Source organism: Phodopus roborovskii, unplaced genomic scaffold (assembly GCF_943737965.1).
Source record: "Phodopus roborovskii unplaced genomic scaffold, PHOROB, whole genome shotgun sequence".
NCBI classification, from domain to species: Eukaryota; Metazoa; Chordata; class Mammalia; order Rodentia; family Cricetidae; genus Phodopus; species Phodopus roborovskii.
This window is the reverse complement of record NW_026126433.1, coordinates 37,307,985-37,324,153: the sequence shown is the minus strand read 5'-3', so window position 1 is coordinate 37,324,153 and position 16,169 is coordinate 37,307,985. Positions and strand designations below refer to the sequence as shown.

At 41.4% G+C, this 16,169-nt stretch overlaps 1 pseudogene; it reads left to right on the top strand.

Annotated features, from left to right (window-relative positions):
• The first annotated feature begins 448 nt into the window (after nucleotides 1–448).
• On the top strand, nucleotides 449–1,469 carry LOC127223241 (AKT-interacting protein-like; annotated as a pseudogene).
• Nucleotides 1,470–16,169: the final 14,700 nt, after the last annotated feature.

Below are 16,169 nucleotides of genomic sequence, written 5' to 3'. Positions count from 1 at the left end.
ATGGACTGAATTGAAAAGTGAATGCTCACAGATGTGAACTTCAAATATGTGCTTGGAGTATGTCCCTATATGTGTGTCAACAGGAATCAGGAGTCTTGCAGAAGAGCTATATCATAGCAAATCATAGAATGCAGTTACTCTATCATCCTAGGAACTATTTTCAGTGTATGATATTGTATGTTTACTTTACAACTAAAGAGATACAGTAACCTATCCCAAATGTTCCTGAGTGGGTGGGATGCCAAGCTACATTCTAAACTAAACTATGTGCCCCTCCCAAATGCACATCGTTATCAAGGTGACAAATGGTTAATATGAGAACACTAAGGCTACCCCTAGTGATACAAAACATACAACTTGGGCAGGGTACCACCTGTGCTGTAGCCAGAGAAGCTGTCAGGCCCTGGTGGTGTTCGGCCTTTGGAGCTCTGTCCAGCGTGAATGCTGAGGACAGGAAAGTTTGATGCCACAACACTGAAGTTCTTTGTTTGGAGTACATGTTATGAACCCTTTGTGGAGCATGTCTGCAAGCTCTGTGCACAAAGGAACTGAAGGTGAAGAGAAGATGTTAGCAGGAGATGTGAAAAACAGTCCTCCATGAACTGTACCAAAAAAGCAGCTGCCATCTATCCCCAAAAGTGCTTTGCCCAGAAAAAAAGGCTACATTTCCAGTCCCAGAGGCACAGTCAACAAATGGCACCCATGCTTCTTATAGACCCTTCAACCTGGAATATTCACTACTTGCAGAATTTACATTGGTAGTGAAGCAGAAGCTACCAGGTGTCTACGTACAGCCATCGTATTGCTGTGTGCATTAGTGTGGTTTGGTGTGATATTCATATGATATGGGCTATATCAGGATGGCGTGTTGAAGTTTATGGTCTATATTCACAATAACTATCCAGATGGCAACTGTCCACGCTTGCTGTTTGACACTCCCGTCTTTCACCCACTAATTAATTCCACTTGAGGTGAAATGGATGTGAAGAGGGCATTTGCAAAGAGGAGGCAGAACCATAATCATATGTGACAGGTCTTAATGTACACAAGAAGAGTCTTTTACAAGATCAACACAATAAGACCCCTAAACCCAGAGGCTGCGGTACTGTATGAAAAAGACATTAAGCTTTTTAAGAGTAAAATGGTTGACAGAGTTAAAGTATGTACTGCTCGTTTGTTTGACCAAATGGAAATAGAAGACCCCTATGCAATTAGCTTTTCTCCATAGAACCCTTCTGTACATGATGAGGCCAGAGAGAAGATGCTGACTCAGAAAAAGCCTGATGAACAGCACAATAAAAGTGTTCATGTTGCTGGCCTGTCATGGGTAAAGCCTGGCTCAGTACAACCTTTCAATAAAGAAGAGAAAACAGTAGCAACCTAAGAGATGGTGGATCTGGTGCACCATGCACTTTCCTGCTGGACTCTGGCCTAGTTAAAGCTGACTAATGGCAAAGGACTGCCTGAAGAGTAAATTGAGGACAGTGACTGGCTATCGGTGTTATGCATGCATAGGTTCTAGCGGCAGGTTGTGGAGACCTCTTATTAAGTAATGTGTTACTTCTGTCAGGAGTGTCAAGGTGGATCTAGTTCAGTACTCCAAATTATTGGGGACTTTGAGACTTAAGTATTTTTCTGAATATGTTAGAGGTAAGTTGTGTTTACTTTAACAGAGCAGGGAGAAATGAGCACTGTGTAGTCGCTCAAAGTTGTGGTTTCAGCTGCACATATGGTAGATCATGAAGAAGGGTATAGAGATGAGATTCCAGAGTGCAGCACTTTCAAGTAGAAGCCTGGCTTTCTGGCTTCAGCCTGCTGACTTGCTGTAAACGTCTATCTCAAAAGCATTAGGAAAGTAGGCAGAACCAGGATGCTTTTTCAGAGGGTTTTTTTTTAAAGCAAATCACTGTATTTTTATGGCAGGAGGAAGAAAAAAGTGTTCGAATGTTTTTTTAATGACATCAGGTATTTAAATGGTGAATGACCAATGTGTTAGTAGAGATGAAATAAGCCAATAAATGAGTGATTGTCATTTATGCAGAAAAAACATGCAACCTAAAAGAGCCAGAAGGATGCTGGGACAATGGCATTATTTTTGTCATATTAATGATGGATAATAAAATACAGGACACCCAGAATCTCAATTAAAAATAATAAAATCAAAATGAATGTGCAGCCTGGAAATCTGCATTTTAACTGCCTTCCTTTCAATAAACTTCCTTTCAATAAACTTTAGTTTATGAGAAAGAATACTTTTTCTTTTCCTAGAGAGCCTGTTCAGTTAGTATTTGCAAATGACCCCATGATGTGACTAAGTTTCCATTGTCCATTTGTATTAGCCAAGCAGAGCAACAAAAGGAGAGGCTTGATCCCCAATAAGTCACACTTCCTCCTACAATGAGCCCAACTTGTCAGAACAAGCATCTTCGTTGGACCGGAGTCTCAGAAAGTCATGGCTAGGGTTGCATTTGGTGAGGAGAGAGAATGGACGGTCTACTTTCTTCAAAGCTGCATACTTTAGAACAGAAATCAGGACACAGAGAATAGAGACGTGAGCAACCACAAGGAGACACGCTGAGAGCTGGGAGCTGGGAGCAACACATAGTTATAAATATAATGCAGCTGAATCCTCTTTAAAACATGATTTCATTGCAGACACAGAGGCATGCATGCACATGAATCCTGCTTAACATGGTCTTTTTAAAGCACACAGATAAAAATCGTATTTCTGCTTCTTTTTGCTCTTTGTTCCAGGAGGAATAGATGAGGTAGGACTTTAAAGCAAGTATCACATATTTTAAAAAACCTAAGTTTGGTTTGCTCTTTTTTTTTTTTTTTTTTTGTCCTACCTACTGTGTTTGTTATCCTCCCCAACCTCAGACAGTAAAACTCACCCTTGGTGATTCTGAGTTTAAAAACAAAACAAAAAAACCTAAACCAAGGACTCTACTGGAAATGGAAACATTTTCCATCTGGAAACTCTCTTGTAAATCATTTCACTTTTTAAGCTTTAAAGACTAGCAAAGTGAATATAAAGTTCATGATGCCCTGAATGCCAACTGCCAAGAGCAGTGGTAAGTATCCCATAAGCAAAAGACTGGGAGAACACGCTATAGTATTTATGCTATCTCAGACTCCCAATTTGGATAGTGTAGGATGCTGAATTAAGTAGTGCTTTTGTGCTCTACCTGAGGTCAGACAAAAGAACAGAGCAACATAACCTCAAATATGGAAAAGGCACCTTTTAAAAAGACGGAGGAAACAACAACAACAATCTCTAGGCAAGATTTTCATTCATTTATACTTTCTTTATAATTTTCTATACACTGTAATTTCTACAATGTACAAAAGTTCCTGACTAAAGATATGCTCCTCTCAAATTTTATTGAGTGTCTAGGACTTCCCTGGAGAAAGGAGAAAGGCAGAGAGGAGTGGCAGGTGTTTAGTCAGGCCTATATTTTTAGCCAGATACAAAGCTCCCAAATGTACACCTGCTCTCATTATGTCTCAATTGTGATCCACTAATCAAGTTAATTGTGAGGATTTGAAGCCATGGGAACCCTTACCGGCTGACACTTCAGCTTGTAAATTGTTTGTAATTTACAGGGCTAGAGATGAAGTAAGGCTATTTCTCTGTTATGAGCCCTAATTCTGATTTTGGCTTATACTCTTGTTTCTGTTCCAATATTAGCATCTTTTGGAAACCTGAGTAACACTGGAAACTCCCATTGTGGGGAACAGATCCCAGTGATCCAGCAGTGTCTGACAGCCCAAGAGAGAAAAAAAGAAGGGGTGGCTAGCCAAATGGGTTTCACAAGCCCCAAATGCCTTGAGCACTAGATCTTGACAATTAGGCTGAAAGGTTCTTGCTCAGAGGCCTACGCATTTTTTCCAGAGGCTTTCCTTCACTGCAGTCACAGAGAGAACCCAAGGGATAGAAGTGAGCTACGAAAGTATATATCATCTGATGACCTCGCTCCCAGAATATGGGTAGGTGACTCATCTAACACAGCTCCAAAGTGGGACTGGCTGGGGCCATGAGGAAATGGACAAAAGACAGACACACAAAGACACATACACAGATATCTTGGATGGGCTGGATTGGGCTGTCTGGAGGAGCTCAGCACACTGGAAACTCGGTGTTTATTATATACAGTTGAACATGGAGGCTGGGTTCTTAAATATAGATAAACAAGGATGTTTATGGCTTACTACTGGATCAAGAAGACAGGTTTAGCTCAAACAAGCAAGATTGGGGCTTGCTTCCCAATGCATGTGCTCACACAGGCAGAGGGGCAATAGTGGAGTGGTGGAGATAAGCGGAAATCAGACTGGGGAAACTGAGCTACAAGGTTTGGACTTGGTAGGAGTAGTGTCTGCAGGGGAGCAGTCTTTAGGCCATAAGTGTCCAGCATCCCTCCAAGCCTCAACTTAGGGTGCTGAGGGAAGGCTTTGCCACTTTCCATTGGTGTAAGGCTATGGTACTTGATGTAGCCATGCCAATGTCAACAACACACATTCTCTCGGGGCTTCATTCACGAGGGCTTCTTCTATTCCCCACAAAGGGATGGCGAGATGGAACATGAGGGCACAACACTGAGCATCCTGAAAGGAAGTAGCCCAAATGGGCAAAGGGCAGGTGAACTGTCGATGGCAGGATTAGAGAGCATCTACCTTGACCTTCATGTTGGAATTGTGAGGAGAAGGTGTCTCATACAAGTGTTGATTCACTGTACCCCTCTTCCCCAATTATAGATGCCTTACACACAGAGAAGCAATATGTATTACCACCCACTCTGGGATATTCACCTTCCCTTTACCTTCTCCTCTCTTCTGTGAAGTCATTCACTTATTGAGTGTCTACAATATCTAGAAATTCAAGATGAATAAGAACTCAAAGATAAATGAATCATAGCCCACCAAAGAGCATAAAGTTGCATGACAGCCATGTGTGGGGGGAGGGAGGCAAACCAAAGGTGTGACAGGGACTGTGTTGAGAAATGTATCAGGTATGATGTGGGAATGAAAACAGAGGGAATGGGTCACTCGTGCTGCTCAGAAATGTCCTCATTGAAAGGTGATCCCTGATCTAAATCTTCAGCATCTTTGGGACAGAAGCTCTGAGGGTAGAAAAGAAGCTAGAAGTACAGAAATGTAAGCATTAAGCAGAAGCAGGAGTGGGGCTTGCTTCCCAAAGCATGTGCTCACATGGGCAGAGGAGCAATAATGCTGAGATCACACAGGGGAAATTGGGTTACCAGGTCTGGACTTCAAGGCAAAGGAACTAACTCATGAAAACTTGTAAGCAGAAGAGCATCATCAGACCTGTGTTTCAGCAAATTGTGTTTCTGGCCACAGAACATAGGATAAGTTGAAGAGAGCAAGAAGAGATAGAGGCCTTTTTCATGAAGGGAGTTTATTTCAAGAGTCCAGGAAGGAACAAACTGCCCAAAGCAGGCCATGGCACACCATGAGCAGGAATTGAGAGAAATATTACAGGACAATGCAAGAAGCAACATCCATGTGACCCAATACATGGTTGTAGGTATACAGACTCAGCCAGCACAAGGAACAAACAGTTAGGGTTGATTTACTCAAAATGTAGGAACATGCCAGGCAGTGGTGGCACATACCTTTAATCTCAGCACTCGGGAGGCAGGCGGATCTTTGTGAGTTCAAGACCATCTTGTCTGGAGCTAGTTCCAGGACAGGTTCCAAAGCACAGAGAAACCCTGTCTATATATATATGGAACTCAGAAATTCCTGCTTTGGTAGATTTTCAGATCCTCAAACTCCTAACACATCTATGATAAACATGATTTCTTTGAGAGTGTTAAAGTGTCATGGATGTTGGAAAATGGGCAGTGTCAGTTGGGGAAGTCAATTTTCTACTCTAGGCTCCAATTTCGTGGTCTACAAACAGGGCTAATCAAAGAATCTGTTTCTTACAGTTGTGAGGGGGAGATGAAACACCTCTCATGGGGTTTTTAGCAGAGGCCAATGTAGTCCCTACAAAGAACACTGGCTGCCATTATTTATCTGAACAGGATGGAAGTAATACACAAAGAGCATCGGGCATTTAACACAAACCAGCACTGGGAAAAACTCAGCTACACTTTCAAGAACACACTGTGTTGCTCTTGGGTGCTTTGCAGCACACTTGGGGATAGAGTACACCTTCTATGTTCACATGAGAGAGAGAGCCCGCCCACCCAAATTTCCAGTGGCTTTCCCTCATTTAGACAAAATTCTAAGTCTTTATGGTGGCCTTGTAAGTCCTATGTGGCTTGACTCTTGCTCACCATCTAATACCCCATTTCCATACCATCCACCTTATTCTAGTTGTAGGAGTGGCTCTGCTGTTATTCAAACACACCTAACACCAGGCTGCTGTTCCTGCCTGGAATGGTATTTAGGCCTTTCTTGGTTTGGCTTTTCAGTTGCTTCTAGTCTATTGTCTTACCCAGGGGCTTTTCTGACCACCCTGAATTTCAAGCTTTGTCCATTACTATTCCCTTATTCTGTTTTTCTTCATTGGACTTGTGCAATACAATATTCTGACATCTAATTAGACACAAAATTGTGTATTTCTTTATTGCTCATTTTCCTCATTTAACCTTTGCTTTATCTAATCTATTCCTTTGACTATAAAAGAACGGGGACTCAGGAGGCTCTTATTAAACCCCAGTAAGTGTACTGGGGTCTCTCGTCCCTTGGTTTTCCTCTATTCTTTCTAATTCTCCCTATATTCCTTCTTAGTCACCTTTACTTGGTCTTATTTCTATGACTTTGAAATGCTTGTGTTCCCCAGCACTCCATCTTGGGTCCCTTTTCTCTCTTTTTGCCTCTCCACTCTTTCCTTAGGTTATCTCATCCGTTTCCATGAATTTAAATACCATCTTTTTGTGCCTTACTTCCAAATTCTATTTCAAGACCAGAACTTCAAACTTATATGGCCTCTTGCCCACTTTATATCCTCACTTGAATATATAATAGGCATCTAGAAATTAACATGTCCATAATGGATCCCTTAATCACCAGATTACCCCAACCAAAATCTGCCATCCTCTAAAATTTCTGAATGGCGTAATTGATCTGGTTGAAAAAATAGATAAAGTTGTGTGTTTATTTAGAATTTAAGAATGAAAAAAATATATCAAAGAATGAGATGAACAGATTCTAGAAGTTCTGCAGTGCTTTAGACCCTCCTTGGCACTAGCACTGTCTCCCTCTACCCTAGATCCACAGTAAAAGACCACTTGCCACTTGATTACTCAAGTACCTACCTTTAGGTTACTCCATTTCTCTTGTTTTTACATGGGGTCTATAAGTTCTACTCCCCCCTGAGATACGTCCTAGCCTTTCTTGCTCTCTACCTCTGTCAGTGCATTTCTATTCTAGGCTGCCATCTAGGTTCACTTACACCTAGACTTTCTTAAGTCCCCCAGGTCCTGAGGATTAAATCCTAAGGATGCTAAGACCTTGTGCATGCTAGGGAAGAGCTTTGCCATTCAGCTACATCCCCAGGCATTTTCAGTTTTTATATTTTGAGTCTAGGTCTCAATAAGTTATTACAGTTGGCCTTGAGCTTGTGATGCTCTTGTCTCATGCAGTATTCACCTAGACTCTTTCCTCAGCTTGTGATACGAGGGTAAGTACTCTACCACTCAGACACACCCATGGCTTTCATCACCTTGACTTTCAAAGGAGCCTCTTCACAGATCTTACCCTGCCAATTCTTACTGCTTTTAAAAACATTTATTTTGGGGGTAGGGGTGTGGCTCACATGTGGGGGTGAGATGACAGCTTGTAAGAGTCTGTTCTTTTCTACCACCATGTAGGTTCTGAGAGCTCCAGCTGTCCAATTTCTCTGCATCCTTAACCAAGGAGCCATGTCACCAGTCTCTACTCTTACCACCTTGAGTCATTCTCCAAACAGCAGTAACACTGATGTGAACCTATAAATCATATTATGACATGTTTTTAAAAGCATTTACGTAATAATAGATTTCTGGCTCAGAGAGATGGCACAGCAGGTAAAGGTGTTGGCCACCAAACCTGGAGACCTGTATTTGGGCCTCAGAACCCACATGATAAAAGGAGAGAATGGATTCCCACAAGCTGTCCTCTGATTTCCCTTATGTACCATAGCATGTGCACATTTCCCCAAAATAAATGCAATTTTAAAAAGGGACATAAGGTGTTCTCATTAAAAAAAAAAAGTACAAAAGGTAATACATTAATTAGCTCAATTTAGCCATTTAATGATGTGTGCACATATAAAAATATCATGTGTATATACAATAAATGCATGTGTTCTGTCAATTAAAATAATATAAACCCCTTAAATGGCCATTTTATTGAGATTACAATTTGAATTCTTCATAATGGCCACACCCAAGTCCCTGTTTGCCTGTTCATTATTCCAACCTCAACACACCCCATTCTCTGTCTGAACAGAATCATGACAGCACTACCAAAGCAGGCTTTCTTCTGTACTGAGGACATGTCTAGATCTTAACCATCTGGGCCTTTGTGTAGCCCATTCCCATGTCTGGAATTATTTTCTTTCTGTTCCTTTCTATTGTTTTACCCCACATTTTAAAAGTCACCTACTCTTCACTCTTCAGGGTGATCTGTCCTGACCACCTACTTATCCAAAAAGTTAGTAATTGAGTATAATGTTGATTTTTAAGTGTTAAAATAAGAGAAAGTTATTTGAATCAAGGTGGAGTAACAGGGAACATAGATTCGCCCAACAGCCTGAAGCATCTAAAAATCTTGACCAAATATGAAGAATAATGAATTTAGACACTGGACATCAGGGAGCCAAGATAACTAATTATTACTGGAAGAACAGAAACAAAGCAAGCTCTGTGACTACATCAATTGCTGCAAGGCAGGGGACCCAGAATGCAGCATCAAGAAGGACAAGCACTCAGAGCCCTGGAGTCTCCTTGGGTTGAGCAAATGGGCCCAAGTGTCCAGGATAGCCAGAGGGAGAAGAGCTTGCAGGCAGAGGACCAGGGAGGAGGAAGCAGCATAAAGAAGAGAAAGCCAAAAGCACCCTGGAACTCTGGTGAGGATCTCCCTTGAAGCTCTAGCTGAATACTGATCAGTGTGTGTGTGGGAGGAAACTACACAGTGCCAGGGAAAGAACAACTTGAAAGGACTGAAAGAAGGAACAATCCTTGGAATTCACACAGGGCTAGAAATAGTTTGTGTTCATGTCAGCCAAAATGGAAAAGCTATCAGGTGGAGTGCTCAGAAGGGTGCCACATCAGTAGTGGAGAAAATTAGTCTTAGTGGTTGCTCTGCTCTCAGATAACAAAGCATAAGAGAAAGGAGCAAAAGCAAGCATTCCCAATAATAAACCATATCCTAAAGAAAAGCACAAGAAAATAGAAATATATAGCATTTAACAAAGTAAAATGACCAATCAAATATTACCAAGCAAAGACATAGGATATTAACTCATGATTAAAAAAAAAATCAACCTGTTGAGCCAGAAGTGACTCAGATGACAAAATGAGTAGACAAGGACAATTAATTGTTACTATGACTTTTATATATTATAACTCAATTATGTGTGGAGGAGAGAAAAGAAAGGCTATGTTGGGTAGAGAAATAGAAGATATTTTTAAGAGATTCAATTAACTCCTGCTGATAGAAGCAGAATAATCTGGTATGAAAATATACTGGTAGGATTAACTTCGGATATAGAAGAAAATATGAGTGAACCTGAGGACACAGCAATGGAAGACAAGTATGCACGATGAGACACTGAGAAAGGCTGAAGGGAAAATGAGTCGAGAAATGTAGAAACTCCATGCAGTGCAAGGGGTGATGAGGAATGGGGATGTATGTGTTATTATCTTGTTTGCAGGCTGAGTTTTACAGGTATACAGATGTCAAAACTCATCAAACATTCTATTTCAGATATGTTCAGTTTGTTGTATGCTGATTATTTATCAACATTGGTTTAAAAACACACATACACAATGCCCTGAAACTGTCACAAGCGGTTGGGTAAGGGCTCTTTTTGCTTTATCCAAACACACCTGCAAGTAGCAGGGAGCCTCTCTCTTAATGTTGCAGGCCCCAAGTTCTGAAAGCTTACAGATGGGGTTTCTAATGTAGAGATGGATAGCTCTATGCCCTGAGTCAGAGGGTTACAGCTCCATGCTTTTGAGGGCAAAGATGTTATTGCTCAAAATGAGCCATTTTCTGGGCTAGAGGATCACCATTTAGAGGCTGCAGATACAGTTTGACTCTTTAAACTTTAGTGAATTTTCAGACTTTAGTGACCAAGTCTTGCTGTACCAATAGCCTTGGCTTACAGCAATCTCATCATGCAGAGACTTTGCCACAATAACATTCTTCCTAGTGTTCGCTTATTGTAGCTTCATCCCTTGGTGATTGTCTGGAATACTCAGCTACCTCTTAATAACCTATCTCAGAGCTTGGATGCCAGGGCTCTTAGCTCACAGTGGCTGGTCTGGACCTCTTCATGGCCTCATTTCTGTTGTTGCTATTGTTGAGGCTGCTCCTCATGAAACCTGTCCAGCCCATTATACCAATGAACAAGATGGCATCTCAGCCAAAGGCCATTCAGAGAAGCCCTTATTGGGCTCAACGCTGCAGTCCTTGGGACACACACAGAGAAAATCCTCCTAAATGAACTTCAAATGTATGGAAATCATCCTGCTTATATCACTAATGATAGGTGTAACATGCCTATGCATAGATTCTACCAATCATAGCCTTACACAGACAGCTTCTAGTTCCACCTAGGCTTTACCTAAGTACCAATTGCAAGCCTTTTTTTTTTTTCCCCGAGTCACTGATAACCCTCCAAACCCTGAGTGAGAACAGCTACAGAAAGAGAAGCCCTGTAGTGGCTGGTTGATGTTCCTTTACTGATGTAAGCAGCTGGTGTGGCTGCAGTGGAGAAAGAGCTCCTGAAGTAGAAACTGTGGCTTCAGCAGCAGCCATGGTTGCAGCTGGCGGGCAGTCTCCTCAAGACATCTGTGAAGTGTTCTGCAATGGGAGGACCATGATGACACTCCATCCGGTCACCACATACCACAGGTAAGGCTGCTTTCTAAATAGTTCCCTCCAACAACTGGGCATAAGAAAAGAGCCTCTGAGCTGTCTTGCAAGAATGGAGGATGGAGAGGTGGCTCAGAAAGTAGAGATGTTTGTACAGGCCTGATGACCTGCTAATGATCAAGCTCCAGATCCCACATGGTAAACTGACTCCCTGAAAGTTGTTCTCTGGCCCCCACACCCTATCTGTGGAATGAAGAAAAACAAAATGGGTAACTTTGAAGTTAGCTGAAAAGTAAGTAGAACAGAAATACTGATCGATCCAACTAAAGCAGAAACAAGAGATGTAAACCTATAAAAATAGACATTGAAAAGAATAAAATATTTTATTCCAGAGACCAGAAAAAGAAATGCAAAACAGGCTCAAGTAGGAAGGATGAATACATTTAAGGCAGAAAGGGGTGAAAAGAAAAACATTAAAGTTTCTCAATAGAACAAAATTAAGATTACTTAAAATGATCAATAAAACACTTAACAATTATTAAGAAAAGGCTTGGAAGGTTTAAATAGTATTAGGAAGATAAGGACGGAGATGGTATGTAATTTAAAAAGGTATAAACAAGTGTTACAATCATTTTTATGTCAATGTAATCTTTAAAATCAATTTCATTAAACACAATTTGGGGCTGAAGAGATGACTCAGGGGTTAGGAGTTGTTACTCCTCTTCCAGAGGTCCTGAGTTCAATTCCAAGCACCCACATGGCACTTCACAAACCATCTGTAACTCCATTGCCAGGTGATCCAATGCCCTTCAAGGGTGCTAGGCATGCATATGGTACATAGACTTACATGCAAGAAATACATGCATATACATAAAATAATAACTTTTGAAAATATAATTGGATGAATTTTGACATGTCCTGCTTGTCACCACTAACACTACAAAGCACAAAACAATTTGCCACCTCCAAGGTTTTCTATGTTCTATTCTTTCCCCTACCTCCAGGACTCAAGCTACTATTGATCTGATTTCTCTAACAATGTGTCTTACCTTTCTCAAGGGTTGTATCCACCGTGTCTCATAAAATGGGCATTGTTAAGTATGCTTTCTTCTACTCAGCAACATTACAGAATTCCTGTTGAGTATCAAGACTAGTTCATTTCCTTTTATTCCCCAGAAATCTACTATATTATACACCATGATTTACCAATTTAACTATTGATGAATTTGGGTCATTAAGTGTGGGGCTTTTAAAGAACAGAGCTGTTGTAAAATTCATCTACAAGCCTTTGTGTAAGCTAGTTCTTCCTGAAAGACTGAATTTGCTGAGTCACTCTGCTAAGTAAGATAAGATTTGGTCAAGTTGCTGTCTCATCAATATTTACAATAGTTTCAGTAGCCTATCTCTTCACCCAATGTTATACCAATATACTTGCAATCTCAAATATAACATGAGTTTCTAAGAGGAATAAATGACTGAAGACAAACCATGCCAGATACCTGCAAGGTTCAGCCCCCTGCTGCCCTCCAAGGGTTGTCAGTATCAGAGCTTAAACAACAAAATCTATCAAATTTCCAAAGAATCAGTAAGTCTCATCTCTTATTCAATTCTGAGAAGTGAAAAAGTGTATTCATTTTATGAAGTGATGATAACCTTGATACCAATATTTAGTAAGGAAAGTTGCCCAGTCATGCATGGCGTGGGTCGTGGAACCCTCCCTAACTAGGGGCAGAGAGGGTACGAAGGAAGGGCAGACACACAGACACACTTGCAGTGAAGCTGAGATTGGGTGAGAGTTTTCTTACCTGCTGAAATCTGGAACCTCAGTGTGTCTATTAGATACAGAAGAGGGGGAGGAGTTATTGAGGCTCCATGACCTCTACAGAGATTTCCTCTGGAGGCCAGCAGTCTCCACTGTAAACATCCTGCAAAAGGAAGTCACAATAGTTGCTCATCTTTGCACACACTGATCAGCCACTCACAAACACTCATTCTTGTCCTCTCCAGGAAAGCTGCATTATTTCTCTTGAGCCTGCAGAACAGCTTTGTTGTTTTCTCACCAGTTGGAGATCTTGGGACATGACCCTCCCCCTGTCAACATGTCAACATAGAACACTCTTTCAGGGTCCCACTCACTCAGACCTTCCTTAGATCCCTACAAAAAGCACCACAAAAGTAATCTTAATGTCTATTAAGAAAACAAACATTTTTTTTAAGTATCAGCAATTCCTCATGATCAAGAAGAGTGTGAACTTATAAATGTTAGGCTGGTTTAATACCAGAGGAGTCTAGCAACATTATTAGCACACAAGAAAGAATGTGGTTCTCCACATTAGCACAGGAAACAACTTCCTGAACAGAAAGAACACCAATAGTGCAAACACTAAAATTGGCGTTAATAAATGGGACCTCATGACACTGAAAGCTTCTGTAAGGCAAAGGACAAAATGGCAATCTACAGAATGGGAAAAGATCTTCACCAACTCCACAAATAACAAAGGGCTGATTTCCAAAAATATATAAAGAACTTGAGGAACTAGACATCAAAAACCAATGATACAATTAAAAAATGGGGTGCAGATCTAAACAGAGAATTCTCAACAGAAGAATCTTAAATGTTGAGAAACTCTTAAAGAACTGTTCAACACTGATCCTTAGACATCAGGGAAGTGTAAATCAAAACGACTCTGAGATTTCATCTTGTCAGAATGGCTAAGATCAAAAACACACGTGACAGTTCATATTAGAGAAGATGTGAAGCAAAGGGAACACTTCCCCATTGCTGGTAGGAGTGCAAACTTGTACAGCCCGTGCAGTTTCTCAGAAAATTGTGAATCAATCTACCTTAAGACATAGCTATACTACTCTTGGGCATATACCCCAAAGGATGCTCAATCATATCACAAAGATATGCTTGACTATATTCATAGCAGCTTTCTTCATAATAGCCAGAACCTAGATGTCCCTTAGCTGACTAATAGATAAAGAAAATATTGTATATTTACACAATGGAATATTAACCAGCTTTTAAGAAACAGGGACATCATGAAATTCAAAGGCAAATGGGTGGAACTAGAAAAAAAAATCATTCTGAGTAAGGTAATCCAGACCCAGAAATACAAACATGGTATGTACTCACTCGGAAGGGGATATCAGTCATGAAATAAAGCATAATCATGATATAATCCACAGACCCAGAGAAGCTAAGTAACCAGGAATACTCAAGAGGGTATGTATGAATTTACCTGGGAAGGGAAAACAGACTGGGGGCAGGTGGGAATGGGAACATGAAAGATCAGGTGAGGAAGATGGATGGGGTTATTGAAAGAGACAACTGGAAAAGAGGGGCATTTTGAGGTTTGTCAGAAACCTAGTGCAAAGGAAACTCTAGGAGTCAACAAGGATATCTCCACTAAGCCTCCTAGCAATAGGAGATATGTGACTTGAACTGGCCATCTCATGTAACCCAAGACTTCCAGTAGAAGGACTGAACACCAACCCAGCCATACAACAGTCAACCTATGATCTGCTCTATCTGCAAGATGTGCTGGGGTAAATGTGGTACAGAAATTGTGGGAGTGGCCAACCAATGACTGGTCGGTTCACCCTGAGACACATGCTACAAGAGTGGGCCCACCCCTGACAGTGCCTGGAGTGCCAGACAGCCCAGAGACCTAGGATACAACCAAACACAAGTGGAGAAAAACAACCTCAATGTACTGATGCTTAACTATATTCTGCTATACTCATAGATTGGTGCCTAGCACAGTTGTCATCAGAGATGCTTCGTCCAGTAACTGATGGAAACATGCAGATCCACAGGCAAACATTAGGAGGAATCGTGTTGAAGAGAGGAAGGAAAAATAGTGGGAGCCAGAGGGACCAACGACTCCACAAGAAAACCCACAGAATCAACTAACCTCAGCTCATAGGGGCTCATAGGGACTGAACTAACAACCACAAGATGGACTGACCTAGGCCCTCTGCATAAATGTTAACAGTTGTGCAGCTTGGTCTTCTTGTGGGACTCCTAACAGCAGGGGCTGTCTCTGACCCTTGCCTGCCCCCGGAACCCTACTCCTCATACTGGGTTGCCTTGCCCAGCCTTAATACAAGGCGAGGTGCTTGCTTAGTCTTGTTGCAACTTCATATGCCATGTTTTGTTGATATCCTCCGGCCTGTTCTTTTCTTAATAGAAACAGAAAAGGAGTGGATGGGGTGGAATGGTGTGCTGGGAGGAGAGGAGGAAGGGGAAACTGAGGTCAGGATGGAGAAAGAGGGGGTTATCTGAAAATAAACTTTTAAATAAAATTTCAACTGCCTTTTAAAAAGGCATACTCTACCTAGAAAAAGGAATTTCATTGGGAAATATGAGAAAACCCAAGTGAATCAACAAGCACTAATTTGAACCAGTACGAGAACTCAGTAAATACACAGTCTCAATCTTCAGTCAGCAGTAAACTAGGTAGACAAGATGAGAAAAACATTTCATAACTCCCAAAATGCCACCTAGTAATAAAATGGACCAGACCTTATGAGAAAGCCTATAAAATTTTATTCACAGACATTATTTGAAATCTTAGCCTCTTGTGTTTCATTCCTTCTTCAAATCGGGGGGCCTGGCGGTGGTGGCTCACACCTTTAATCATAGCACTCAGGAGGCAGAGACAGGAGGATCTCTGTGAGTTCAAGGCCAGCCTAGTCTACAGATTGAGTTCCAGGACAGACTCCAAAGCATAGAAGACCTGTCTTGAAAAACCAAAAAAGAAAAACCAAAAAAAAAAAAAAAAAAAAAAAAACACGGGGGAAGGATTGAGAACACCTGTCAATCCTCACCTCCCCAAATGCTAACAAATAACAGAAGTTTGAAAATATGTTGGGTTTCTTGCGGTTGTGTTGAAAACATCCCAGCGTCCCCAGCTTTCCCCTCAGCGCTTTGCACACACTCGCTACCTCCAGCTGGAAAACACCTGGGGACAGAAAGCACCGGGGACAGAAAGCACCTGTGCATCCTCTGCCTACTAGCTGGGCACATTACGCAACAATGTACAGAAAAGGCACCAGGCTCTCCGCGTGACAATCCCCGCCCACCAAGCATGCCAGCCAGCCAATCACAT